This window comes from Panthera tigris, chromosome B4 (assembly GCF_018350195.1).
Source record: "Panthera tigris isolate Pti1 chromosome B4, P.tigris_Pti1_mat1.1, whole genome shotgun sequence".
Lineage (NCBI taxonomy): Eukaryota > Metazoa > Chordata > Mammalia > Carnivora > Felidae > Panthera > Panthera tigris.
Window position 1 is genome coordinate 8,401,665 of NC_056666.1, and position 13,022 is coordinate 8,414,686.

A 13,022-nucleotide genomic window follows, 5' to 3' on the forward strand; every position below is an offset into this window, starting at 1 on the left:
ACTTGATCATGGTGAATAATTCTTTTTATATGCTATTGAACTCAATTTGCTAGTATCTTATTGAGAATTTTTGCACCCATATTCATCAGGGATATTGGCCTGTAGTTCTCTTTTTTTAATGGGTCTCTGTCTGGTTTAGGAATCAAAGTAATACTGGCTTCATAGAATGAGTCTGGAAGTTTTCCTTCCCTTTCTATTTTTTGGAATAGCTTGAGAAGGATAGGTATTATTTCTGCTTTAAACGTCTGGTAGAACTCCCCTGGGAAGCGATCTGGTCCTGGACTCTTATTTGTTCGGAGATTTTTGATAACTGATTCAATTTCTTTGCTGGTTATGGGTCTGTTGAAGCTTTCGATTTCCTCCTGATTGAGTTTTGGAAGTTTGTGGGTGTTTAGGAATTTGTCCATTTCTTCCAGGTTGTCCAGTTTGTTGGCATATAATTTTTCATAGCATTCCCTGATAATTGCTTGTATCTCTGAGGGATTGGTTGTAATAATTCCATTTTAATTCATGATTTTATCTCTTTGGGTCATCTCCCTTTTCTTTTTGAGAAGCCTGGCTAGAGGTTTATCAATTTTGTTTATTTTTTCAAAAAACCAACTCTTGGTTTCGTTGCTCTGCTCTACAGTTTTTTTAGATTCTATATTGTTTATTTCTGCTCTGATCTTTATTATTTCTCTTCTTATGCTGGGTTTAGGGTGTCTTTGCTGTTCTGCTTCTATTTCCTTTAGGTGTGCTGTTAGATTTTGTATTTGGGATTTTCTTGCAATCCAGATAGGCCTGGATTGCAATGTATTTTCCTCTCAGGACTGCCTTCGCTGCATCCCAAAGCGTTTGGATTGTTGTACTTTCATTTTCGTTTGTTTCCATATATTTTAAAATTTCTTCTCTAATTGCCTGGTTGACCCATTCATTCTTTAGTAGGGTGTTCTTTAACCTCCATGCTTTTGGAGGTTTTCCAGACTTTTTCCTGTGGTTGATTTCAAGCTTCATAGCATTGTGGTCTGAAAGTATGCATGGTATGATTTCAATTCTTGTATACTTATGAAGGGCTGTTTTGTGACCCAGTATGTGATCTATCTTGGAGAATGTTCCATGTGCACTCGAGAAGAAAGTATATTCTGTTGCTTTGGGGATGCAGAGTTCTAAATATATCTGTCAAGTCCATCTGATCCAATGTATCATTCAGGGCCCTTGTTTCTTTATTGACCGCGTGTCTAGATGATCTATCCATTTCTGTAAGTGGAGTGTTAAAGTCCCCTGCAATTACCACATTCTTATCAATAAGGTTGCTTATGTTTGTAATTGTTTTATATATTTGGGGGCTCCCGTATTCGGCACATAGACATTTATAATTGTTAGCTCTTCCTGATGGATAGACCCTGTGATTATTATATAATGCCCTTCTTCATCTCTTGTTACAGCCTTTAATTTAAAGTCTAGTTTGTCTGATATAAGTATGGCTACTCCAGCTTTCTTTTGGCTTCCAGTAGCATGATAAATAGTTCTCCATCCCCTCACTCTCAATCTGAAGGTGTCCTCAAGTCTAAAATGAGTCTCTTGTAGACAGCAAATAGATGGGTCTTGTTTTTTTATCTATTCTGAGACAGTGACTTCTTTAACTCCATGTTACTACGTGCTATGGGCTGCCAGAGCCCCGTCCTTGTCTACTATCTCTGTATGCACTCAATCCATTCAGGCCAAATAGCAAATATCAATTTCTGCCAATCTCCCTGAAATTCATACTCTGTGACTCCCACACTTACCAATTTCATGTTGCTTTTAGTTGTTAACTTAAATAGAGAAGGAACTTTAAAAAGAATATTAGGTATCTCCTGGTCACGGATATTAGAGATTAGAACTTCAACGTATCTTTTTGGGAAATACAACTCAATGCCTAACATACATTCTGTACAGTTTACAATGTCTAGGCTGAGTTTAGGAGTGGATTATTTCTGTTTTAAGAATTTAGATGTGAAAACCAGCATTTAATAACTAAAACACCTCTATGGACACCCACATAGGACTAGCATCTTATCTCCAAAACTCCAATATTATCTAATACTATAAAATGTATTAAATGCCTGTGCTAGTCTCCCTTAGAATACACTGATACAGACAGCTGGCCAGATTAATGCTCTCCAGACTTTCTTCTTCATAAAGTCTCTGAAATAGCTGCTATTTGATATTATAACACATCATATTAAAGGAAAATTGTAGTCATATCATTTTTAGATACGGGTGCCTGTTTTAGTGCAAAGTAATTTAAAGTGAAAAAAGATGTAAAAACCTTGAAGAAAAACTATTTTCAATACTAAAATACTATCCCTAATACTCTTTTGCAAAGCAAATTATGGTAAACTGCTATTGCTGTGTTAAAAAAAAAATGATGCCTAAGGCTAAACCATATGGTACAATGGGATAATCAGGAATCTGTTCACAGGGCTTCTGACCCACCTCCTTCCTTTTCTTATTACTCAACCCCACAGCCAACAATGGTTAACATTTATTCTCAAGGAAAATGAAAACACGTTCTTAGTAGTTTGAAAAATACTTATAAATATTTATTATCTGCTTCCAAGGCATTTGGGTTTTAATCATGCAATGTTGGAAGTTAAATCATTCTGTGGGGAAGGTGTTACTTGGTAAAATTTCCCCACAAGAAGGGAAATTTATATTTCTCTCAGAAATATATACTGATTTAGTAGCTCAGTCAGACTATATTAACTGGAACTACTTCTGGAATAACACAGTAAGAGCCTCCAAAAATCTAACCTTCCATGAAAGCAATAATAACAATGGGCAGGAAATTGTTCCAAAATTAACTTTTTTCAGAACTCTGGAAATTTACCAAAGGTTACAATGATATGAAGACCATTTATTAAAGAAAAATGACTGAATCTCATGAGAATATATACTTTGTAGCATTTTAATTTACCCAATGTTTATCCTCCTCTCACCAGTTCTGTCATTGCCTTAAAAACTAACAGCCTCACAACCTTAGTAGCTGTGAAAATCAGTAGCGTAGCAGCCACTGAAGAGTCTCAAAATGGGTTTGAGACTCCCTAAAAATTCCAATCACTAGAGCAGTGTCACTATTTGACTTGACTGATAGCTCCCTGGAAAAGTCCCATTCTCAGGGCTTGTCTTGATTTGACCTGACTCAAGACTCCCCATGAGAACAGTTCTATCCCAGGGCATTTGTCAAAAACAATCAGTGGCAATATTTTAACCTCACAGCTGCCTGAGGTGGTGATATCATTTGCAGCAAACATGAATTGACCAAAAATGTGTGTGTGTGTGTGTGTGTGTGTGTGTGTGTGTGTGTGTGTGTGTGTGTTTCAAAAGAAAAACTGGGAAACAAGATAGTCAGATGTTCAAATAGATGTTTGGAAAGTTCTGCTACTTTCCTTGTTATCCAGAAGATTGTGTGCATGTGAAGGGCCATGGTCATGCCCAGGATGACCTGAGAAGGCCCTACTGTCTCTTACTCTGGGCCCCTGTGCAAAGTGAAAGTAAAGTCAGGGGAAGAGTTACAAACTGCCAAAGCACTGAAGCAGTACATTTACAGTGTCCCTTAACAAAGGGCTTGAGAAATTTTGGGGAACTCATCTAAGGAAATCCCTGTCCAATCATTAGCTGGTTACCAAATTAACACAGCAAAGGTTCCAGGGACTGAATATGATAGAGAATGTAGACTTTGTAGAATTAGCCTATACACTAAATAAATAACAAAAACACTAAAACCTTAGTAAAGAAGATAACTTACTTCCAGAGTTTCCACATTACTTTGTTAAAATCCAGTTTTCAATAAAGAACAAAGCTACAAGACATACCAAGAAACTATGGCATGTGTACACAGGCACACATGTGCACACACATACACAGTGGTTAACAGAACCTATTTCTAAGGAAGTCTAAACTTTGAATTGATAATACAAAGACTTAAAACAACCTGTTATAAATATGTTCAAATAAACTAAGGGAATCGTGCTTTCCTTCATAACTAAAGGAAACGTATGAGAATGATCTGTTACTAAACAGAAAATATCAATGAAGATAGAGAAAGTGTAAGATAGAGCCAAATAGAAATGTTGAAGCTCAAAAGTACAATAAATGAAACAGAAACCCAGTAGAGTGGCTCCATATCAGACTTCAAATGGCAGAATACAGAATGAGTGAACTTAAAGGTAAGTTAATTGAGACTATCCAGTCTACTTGACAAAAAGAAAAGAGAACTAAAAAACGAATAGCCCCTCAGAAACCTGTGAGACACAATAAAGTGTACAAACACATTCAGATGATAAGTATAAAAAGAAGAGGAATGAGACAAGAATATTTGAGGAAATAATGGTTTAGAATACCCTCAAATTTAATGAAAAACATTAATCTATATATTCAAAAATTTCAACAAACTTCAAGTAGAATTAACCGAAAGATATCCATACCTAACCATATCATAGTCAAAATGCCAAAGTCAAAGACAGATTTTTGGATGCAGGGAGAGAAAAGTGATTTATCATGTACCAGTGATCTTAAATAATATTAACAGTTGAAATCTCAAGACAAATCATGGAGTCTATTTTCTAGAAAGACACAAATGGCTAAATCTGACTCAAGAAGGAAAAGAATTATGACAAACCAAAAGCAAAAGACTGAATTAGCAATAATAATAATAACAACAACAACAACAACAACAACAACAACTTTCTACAAAGAAAAGATCAGGCACACTTATGGCCTCAAGGATGAATTACATTAACATTCAAAGAAGAATGAACACCAATCCTTCACAAATGCTTTGGAAAAAAAAAAACACAGAAGCACGGGGAAGACTTCCTTACTCATTCAATAATCTAGCATTACTCTGGTAATAAATCAGAAAAAGACATCATAATATCTATAGACTAACATTCCTTATGAATTTAGAGGAAAATACTTCAAAATTATTAGAAAAATGATCAAGTAACACAAAAATAATTCAGGACTGCACACCATGAATAAGCAAGATTTATCCCAGAAATTTGAGTTTGGTTTAATATCCAATAATCAGACAATATATACAATACTAGTATTATAAAGAAAAATCTGTATGATTATCTGAATAGATGCAGATGAGTATTAGAAAAAATTCCAAAAACACTGTGCTGGAAGATCTAGCCATTGTAATTAGGCAAGAAAAAGAAATTAAAAAAAAAAATCTAGGTTGGAAAGTAAGAAGTTAAACTAACTCTCTTTGCAGATAGTATGATCTTGTGTATGGAAATCCATAAGGAATCTACTGAAAATATTTTTATAGCTAGTAAAGTATTTGAGCAAAGTTACAGAATAGGAGATAAATGCAAAATTAAATGCATTGCTATACACTTACAGTGAAAAATCTGAAAACAAAATTAAGAAAATAACTCCATTTATAATAGCATCAATATGAATGGCATATTTATAAATAGTATAATAAAGGAAGCTCAAGACTTATATACTGGAAACTGTATTATTGAAAGAAAACAAAGGCATCCAATGTTGATGGATCATGAAACTTACTGTAAGATAGCAACATTCTCAATCCTGATCTACAAATTCAATGCAATCTCTCTCAAAATTCCAGCTAGCTGTGATATCGAAATCACTTAGTCCTTTCTAAAATTCAAACATAAATGCAAGAGATCTTAGATAGCCAAAATAATCTTGAAAAAGAACAGAATTGAAGGTCTCCCACTTCTTCATTTCAAAAGTTACCACAGAGCTACAGTAATCAAGACACTGTGGTCCTGACATAGGCTATATCTATAAATAGAAGGAATATATTTAAGAGTCAGAAATAAACTCACTCATTTATGGTGAACATAATTTCTACAGTGTTGCCAAACCAATTCACTGGGAGAAACCATAGTCTTTTCAACAAGTGGTCCTGAGACAACAGGATATTCACATGCATATGAATGAATTTCAATCAGCACTTCATATCACATACAAAAAAGTTAAATACAAAAAAATTTGGGTCATAGACCCAAATGTAAGACATAAAACTATAAAACTCTTAGAAACAAAAAAAATAGGAGTACATCTTCATGAGCTTGAATTAGGCAATACTTTCTGCTTCAAATGATACCATCAGAAAATTGGAACAACATCTCATAGAATGGGAGAAAATATTTGCAAATCATGTATTGGTGAAGGGGGTTGTATTTGGAATACAAAAATAAAACCCTACAGTTCAACAATAAAAGGACTAATAACCCAATTAAAAATAAGCAAAAGTTTGTACAGGTATTTGTCCAAAAATGATATACCAGTAGCCAATAAACACAGGAAAAAAGGTACAACTTTACCAGTATATATCTATATATCTGTATCTGTCTCTATCTCTATCTCTATCTCTATCTCTATCTCTATCTCTATCTCTATTTCTATCTCTATCTCTATCTCTATCTCCCTATATAAATAAATCAGATTGTCCACAAGACAATTCCTTATTCAAACCCATTAAGATGGCTAAGTTAAAAATAAACAAAAAATGCAAGTAACAAGGGTTGTCAAGGATGTGAAGATGAAACCCTAATACAGTTTGTAAATGGTGCAACCACTTTGGGAAAACAGTTTGGCAATCCCTCAAAACTCTAAACATAGAATTACCATATGACCTCGCAATTCCATTGTAAGTATATACCCAAGAGAACTGAAAACATATGCTACACAGAAACTTGTTCATGAAAGCTCACAGAAAAATTATTCATAATAGGCAAAAAGTGGAAGCAACTTGAATATACATCCACTGATGCATGGATAAACAAAATGTAGCCTATCTATACAATGGAGTATTACTTGACATTAGAGAGGAACGAAGTACTATTGATACATTCTATGTGAACCTTGAAAATATTATGCTAAATGAAAGAAATCTGTGACAAAAAGCCACACATTTTATGATTCATGGTCAATTCACGGAGATCATAAAGAAGATTAGTGGTTTCCAGTGCTAGGAGAAGGGGGTGGTGACTACTAATAGGTATGAGGTTTCCTTTGGACAGATGAACATTTTCTAAAATTAGATAATGCTGATGGTTACAAAACTCCATGAATATAGCAACACAACTGAATTTTATACTTTATAGGATGAATGTCACAGTATGTGCATTATATCTTGATAAAGCTCTTTTTATAAAACAAAAAAAAATACATTAAGATGGATACCTTGATAGGAGTTTTGTATTAAGTACACCTTGAAGGGAAACATCCACCTGAGTAACATGTAATATGACAAGGAATGAGGCTCCCCAGAATCTTGAAAAATTCCTTTGGCTAAAGAATCATCTGCTGACAACTAAATACTTTATTTAACTTTTTATCAAAGAAGCCAGAGAGAATGTTAGCCAAATATTTACAAAATCATTTCCAGAATTCTAATAATTCTCTTAAGTTTCAACAAAATATGTGAAATTCAAGAAAACAGATATATTTTTCTGAAAGTGTTTGCTAAAATCACTAGCAGGTCTGTTCTTGGGGAGGGGCTGAATAACCTGAGATCATCTAACATTCATTCATAAAATTGTTTTGAACATAATTTTCCTAAATACTGGTAATTAGGAACCAAATAAAATATTAACTCTACCTCCAAAACTCTTAAAATCTAGTGAGAAAGAGGATAAACTTATAAATGAAAAACTGCAAAAAAACAAACAACCAACCAGTCTTCCGAATTTATACCATTTGCTTCATTTAGCAGAACCACAAAGGGCAAGGTAGCAACTTTGGATGGAACAGGGAGCTCTATAGGATCACAAGTTTTAATCCAAACACAGGAAGAGTCTAGGGTTACAAATGAGGGTATTTCCAGTGTAATATGAAAACCATGGGAAATTTGCTGCAATACCAATTTACTCCTTTTAGAGGCAGTAGAGCATAGCAATTCTGCCTTCAAACTGCATTGGTATGTTGGCTTCTCCAAGATCCAGTTGTTTGGTTTTTTTTTTTTTTTGGTTTTTATTTTAATTACAGTTAGTTAATACAGTTTATATTAGTTTCTGGTGTATGATATAGTGATTCAACCGCTCTATGCATCATCCAGTGATCATCAAGACAAGTGCACTCCTTAATCCCCCAGAATGGATGGAGCTAGACAGTGTTACACTAAGCAAAATAAGTAAGTCAGAGAAAGACAAATACCATGTGATTTCACTCATATGTGGAATTTAAGAAACAAACATAATAAAGACCATATACGAAAAACCCACAGTTAGCATCATCGTCATTTGGGAAAACCTGAGAAATTTTCCCCTAGTGTCAGAAGCAAGACAAGGATGTCCACTCTCACAAATTTTCTTCAACATGGTACTGGAATTCCTAGCCATAGCGTGTGTAGTAAATAAGTATTACTCAGCAATCAAAAAGAATGAAATCCTGCCATTTGCAACTACGTGGAAGGAACTAGAGGATATTATGCTAAGCAAAATTAGTCAGAGAAAGACAAGTATGATGACTACACTCATATGTGGAATTTAAGATACAAAACAGATGAACAAAAGGAAAGGGAAGTAAAATTAAGGTAAAACCAATGAGGGGGAGAAAACATAAGAGACTCTTAAATACAGAGAACAAACTGAGGGTTGCTGGAGGGATTATGGGTGGGGGAATGGGCTAAATGCGTAAGGGGCATTAAGGAAGACACTTGTTGGGATGAGCACTGGGTGTTATACATGGGGATGAATCACTGGAATCTACTCCTGAAATCATTATTGCACTATATGCTAACTAACTTGGATGTAAACTAAAAAATAAATGCATACATACATACATACATACACACATACATACATAATTAAACAAAACAAATATTTCTTGCAGGGCTGGTTTAGTGATCGCAAACTCTTTTAGTTTTTATTTGTCTGGGAAACCCCTTGTCTCTCCTATTCTGAAATGATGTCTCTCCTTCTATTCTATTGCTGGATAGACGATTCTTGCCTACAGATTTTTCCCATTCATCACTCTCAATATATCATGCCACTCATTTCTGGCTTGCCAAGTTTCTGTTAAGAAATCCCCTGCTTGCCTTATGGGTTTCCCTTTAAGTTACTGTCTTTTTTTTTTTTTTTGTCTTGCTACTTTAAAATTTTTTTCTTTATCCCTAAATAAATTAAATTTGGTCAACTTAATTACAATATGTCTGGATGTGTGTCTGCTTTTGTTGATTTTAATGGGAGTTCTCTTTTCCTCCTGGATATCTGTTTCCTTCCCCACATTGGGGAAGTTTTCATCTATTACTTCTTGAAATGCATTTTCTGTCCCCCTTTCTCTTCTTCTGGGATCCCTATAATACAAATGTTATTATGTTTGATGGAGTCACCAAGCTCCCTACCGTCTATTCTCATTGTGCATAATTTTTTTTCCTCTCTCTTTTGGTCATCTTAATTACTTTTCATTGCTCTGTCTTCTAGGTCACTAATTTGCTTCACTAATTTGCCTCCGCTTCATCCATCCTGCTGTTCATTCCATCTAGTGTGTTTCCCATTTCATTTATTGAGCCCTTTAGCTCTACTATGTCATTCCTTATCTCTGTGTTAAGGGTCTCACTTGTGTCTTCACCTCTTTTCTCAGGTCCAGTGAGTACCCTTATTATCATTACTTTTAATCTTGTATCAGACATGTTACTTACATCCGTTTCACTTCGCTCTCTGGCCATGGCCTTATCCTGTTCTTTCATTTGGGATAAATTTCTCTGTCTCCTCATTTTGTCTCCCTCTCTGTGTCTGTTTCTCTATGCTAAAAAAGTCAGCTAGGTCTTCCGCTTTTGAAAGTCCTGACTTTATGAAGAGGAGGCTCTGGAGTCCTCTCAGTGCAGTGTCCCCTGTTCACCAGGACTTAACACTTCAGGAGAGTATCCTAAGTGTGTTGCTTATGCCCCGCTGTTTTGTTCAAGTCACTTTTCCTTTCAGCGCAGTCATCTGCTCCGTGCAGGGGTGTTCCCACCAGGGAACTTGGAAGCGGGGCAGCAGTGTCAGCCAAATTTGGGCTGGGCCAGTAGTCTTAAGCCAGATCCACAAGAGTGCTGCAGAGGCCGGGGGTTTCGTGCCTGAGCGGCCAGGGGTGTGAGGCTGAGTGCAGCACCGGGCAATGGCTGGGTGCATGTGGGCATGGTGTGCGATGGTGGCCGGGGGCATGCCGCTGGGTGAGACAGGTGATGGTGGCCGGAGGCCCATGGCTAGGCACAGCACCTGGTGGCAGCTGTGCACCCGGCTGGGTGTGGTGCGTGTGTGGCCCTAACAAAAGTTGCTCTGGGCCCAGGGCTGAGGCTAGCGGGCTTGGAGTGGGCGAGTCCTCAGAACTCCTGTGTAGGGCACACTGCTCGGAGGTTAGGTAGCAAGTGTCTATGCAGCCCTGCCTCCTGCAGGTGGCTCTTAAGTTGGGGAGTGGGACACGAAAATGGTGCCTGCTAGCACCCTTGCTTTTGGAGAAGTCCCCCAATATGCTCTGAAATCCAGCCTGAACAGGTCTGCTTCCCATATGCCCCCGGCATGATGTAAACCGCTGTTCTGTGTTGCCTCTCTGTGCAGGCTGCTGACTTTTTAAGAGTGGTGACCCAGCTATGGCTCCCCCTCCTGGCTGGCCCAGTGCTGAATCAGCTGACTTTTAAAACTGCAGCTTTAAGTCCCCCTGGTCTTACAAATGCAAGGAATTCAGCCCTTCCGGTTTGTGGAGCCAAACATTATGGGGATTAGTCTTCCCTGTGTGAGCTTCCTGGTGGGAGAGCCTGTTTTCCTGCTCACTCCACACACAGTTTCCTCCCTCCTGCAGGCAACCTCCCTCCACCTTTCTGACCTTCTTAACCTTCCAGATGCAGCTTCTTCTCTATATGTGGTTGTGGAGTTTGTTTTGCCAGTCTTCAGATCACTCTCCAGTTTATTGACCTTGATGTGGATGCTATCTAGTTGTAAACATGGGACAGTGTGAGCTCAGCATCCTCCTAGTCTGTCTTCTTCCCAAGCTCCCTCTAGCTATGTGTTCTTTAGTGGAATAAGTAAACTGTACATGCCTCCATTTCCTCATCTGTAAAGTGGAGATAATGCTAGTACATATCTCATAGGGTTGCAGTAAAAATTAAGAGAATTAATGCACAGAAAGCACCTGAAGCAGCCACCTGGCACATACTAAGTGCTCAATAAATGCTAACCAGATGTTGATGCTGGATTGCAAGATCACCAGGAGACTTCTCAGAGCCAAAGAGCGAATTCAAGGGTATGGGCTTAGTTCAAAGCAAACTTTTAAGTTACACATAATGCTAACCTCTTAGGTAAATGCATCACCTTAGTCTTTTTCTGGGTGTCCCCTCCTCCTTTGTCTTTCCCACACTTAGCAGAGGTTTCAGAATCAGATGGGCTACAGGCAGAATCTGAAGGAGACTTGTTTGCTGTTTATAGTCAGGGAAAATTATCTTTAAGGAAAGAACAAAAACAATATGCTTATGCTGGGAAATTTGTTTTATGGAATGGAAATGATCTTAGGTTACAAATGAGAACACTGTGTTCCATCAAATGAGAGTTTGAAAGTGTTATGAGTGCCACTTTCATTTGCTTATGTTCAATCAGAATATTAGCACTGAATTAAATGGATTATTAGTATAGTCACAAATCTTTGGATTGTTTAAGAGATTTGGAAGATATATATATGTGTGTGTGTGTGTGTGTGCGCGTATATATATATATATATATATGCGCACACACACAGACCTTAGTGAGTCTCTGTTTTATTCCCAGGAAGCAATGATTAAAGGAGGAATAGAGGCAAAATTTACTATTAGGTATTAGGAATATGTATGGATCCTTCAAAGAGCTGCAAGTGAAGACAAAAAAGTCTCTCTACTGAGACATGAGAGTCTCAATCTCTATGGAGTCCAATATTATTAAAGAGCTTGGAACCATCAGAATTCCTATAAATGAGTAGATTTTCCAAATCTCTTAACACAAATATTTGTGACTCTACTAGGACCCATTTAATTCAATAGGTATTAAGCTTGTTTGTGGTACATGCTAAACATTTATGAGCCAAAGATGAATAAGAAATGAAAGCCTTGCCCTTCAGAGGTTACCAGTACTCTCTAAAAGCAGGTTACAACAAAGAGCTAATCACCATAGATCTTTTCTGTCACTAAAGGTTTCTTCACAGTTTTTTTTAAAGTATTCTTTATCACTGAATTTTACATCCATTTTCAAAGTTAAATTAACAGATAACAACCAAAAAAACAACATTTTAGCAATCTGTCAATTCATTCAAAACAGGTATCTGTCAGCATGTTAGTTACAGTGCCAGCTGGTGAGCTAAAATTGTATCTACTCAATTGTTATTCTGCCATGACAAGAGGAACTATTAAAATAATATAATTACCTGACGTGTGAAGTTCCAAAATTTCAAAAAAGTTGGGTGGCAGTTACTAGAAAAGATACAGACTACTTTTCTTTCTTTTAGTCTCATGTTTTTTCTTCTTGGAAGAAGAGCATAAGCTCGTTTTTCTTTCTTTCTTTTTTTTTTTAGAAATGTCAAATTCATCTTAAAATAACTTGCCACTGCCTTCCTAAGTTCTATGGGGAAAATGCCATATACGTTCAAGACAATCAAGAGTGAGCATATCCAAGTTAGTTGTGCCAGGACACCACATAAATATGCAGTATCCGTTAGTTCTCAACAATGAGAATCCTAAAATTGTATTTTATTCAAATTGTCCCCAGTCTTGAGCAACAGGGTTGTTCAGTAGATCAGAGCTGTTTACCCTCCTATCATGTTGGAAAATTTATTTTTAGGAGAAACCATGTGTCACTATATATAAATTGGAAATGCAGCCGCAGCTGCTGATGCTGAAAACAAATCCTTGTTTTCTCATGAACCAAAATATTGAGTTTGAGGATTAAGAACCAGAACAGGTATAATTGCTTGCTGTACAAACATATCTTGGAGGATTATATCTTGAGCATATTTTTTAATTGGAAAAATGACTTAGAAAAATACAAGACAATACTCTAGTTGGTGAAGTCCTT